The following is a 1,872-nucleotide window of genomic DNA, read 5'->3' on the forward strand; positions in this document are numbered from 1 at the left end:
CACATGAGTAGCAACAATAAATATGAGCAATTTTTCCGTGATTAAATGCACCATTTTTAGGGCTTATATAACATATGCTACATATGTTATTAATATTTTCATTTATCTGAGTATAACTATTCTCAATACGAGTTAAAATACCCGGTTGAGAATTTGATGGACTGGATTTCTGAGAATCTTCAAGTAAGTTGTATTCTTTTTTTGGCTTGGACATGTTTAAACGTTTGACATTTTTTGTCTTGGGCCGAGGCTTACTCCCGAAAAATTCCATTCTATACTAGAATAAAATTACAAAATTATAATTAAATAATATATCCTTATCATCAGTGTTATACATAAATAAAAAGATATTAATCAACTATGTTTAATTTCCATAATATAATGTATTGTGATGTATGTTACAAGATTATTAACACAAAATATTAATATGATCATAATTGTTGTCTCTATTCATCATACTGAATATTATATTGTAGTCATGTAGCAAAACCCATTATTTATATTATAATATTAGAGTAAAATAATATACAGTAGAAGCCGCTTATTAGAAACACTTTGGGACCAAAGTGAAATGTGTCAATTAACCGATTGTTTCTAATAAGCAATTTGTTAGATATAATATACGGGCGATCCGTCCTGGTACATTTTGTTTCAATAATGTGATTGTATCAATAATCCGTGTTTCTAATAAGCGGCTTCTACTGTAATATAAAAATTATTAAAAAAAAAAAAAGGCGCCAAGTCAACTCTGTTAATGTGTTCATTTTTTCATTATAAGTTATAACCTTTAATACAATACTAAATATATCATTGATTAGCATATATAATTTTTCAAAAAGAAGCCATAATTGTCTGTTTGTCTATGTTCTAGTTAAAAATTTGTAAAAAAAAAATCATGCAACTCTATAATATTAAAAAATCATTCACAGAAGAAACATGAAAAGCTAATTTAATAATGTATGAATGAAATGTTATTAATATAAGTAATAACTAAAAATAATGAGTAATAGTATTAGTATTTTATTTGTTCAAAATGAAAAAAAGATTATGATAAAAATTATGGCATTTTTTTAAATATATATTATTTTAAAAATGAGATTTATAAGATACTGTATATTATTACATACAGTTTTGAATGATACTGCATTGAAGTATTTTTATCTAACTCAAACGTTGTCAGTTAATTGACACCAGATGTTTTTTTTTTTATCTCTCATGAATAAAAATTCAAATTATTTATACCACACTTATATCTCTAAATAGTGTTCTTTAATGATTTTGATTATAAATAACATTTTTTTTATTATTAAAAAATAAAAAATTGGTGTTACAATGAAATTATATATTATCTATCAATTACTAACAATTATTTAGTACTACTGACATACCAACATACACATATGTGTTGTGTAATTCACCTATAAATAACCTATATAATACATTAAAATTAATGACAAAATCATATTCATTTTCAATTCCTTACTCGAAAACAAACAAAACAGTATTGAAAGTAGGGATTGGGGTTTTCTTTTCTGCATTGTAGGCAAGTTTTAAAACAAGCTGGAGGAGGTAAGTCTGTTTTAGGAGTAGTTACTTCTCCATCAGTGTCGTCAGGATTGTATCCATTGTCTGGTAAAGTAACATCGCAATTTATAATATTATTAGTGACCTAAAAAAAAAAAAAAAATAGAATATCTGGTGTACTAAGATGTTGACCATCTTACAAATATACAACATATCAAATTTATGTGTGATAATTATTAAGTTTGACAATAGGTCAACTAGGTCTCACTATAATATTACGCTTACTAAACAAAATTGTAACTGCTAAATACAAAATTGTTGTGTTGTAAGTTCTTACGACGGCAACAA

At 25.3% G+C, this 1,872-nt stretch overlaps 1 long non-coding RNA gene across 1 annotated transcript; it reads right to left on the reverse strand.

The window, feature by feature from the left end:
* Positions 1-204: 204 nt before the first annotated feature.
* Positions 205-1,665, reverse strand: LOC115033375. The gene is made up of 2 exons (XR_003838694.1): positions 1,484-1,665; positions 205-277 (listed from the first exon to the last, which is right to left on the reverse strand). It is a non-coding gene; the product is annotated as an uncharacterized LOC115033375 (long non-coding RNA).
* Positions 1,666-1,872: the final 207 nt, after the last annotated feature.

The sequence above is a fragment of the Acyrthosiphon pisum genome, chromosome X (assembly GCF_005508785.2).
Source record: "Acyrthosiphon pisum isolate AL4f chromosome X, pea_aphid_22Mar2018_4r6ur, whole genome shotgun sequence".
In the NCBI taxonomy this organism is placed as follows: domain Eukaryota; kingdom Metazoa; phylum Arthropoda; class Insecta; order Hemiptera; family Aphididae; genus Acyrthosiphon; species Acyrthosiphon pisum.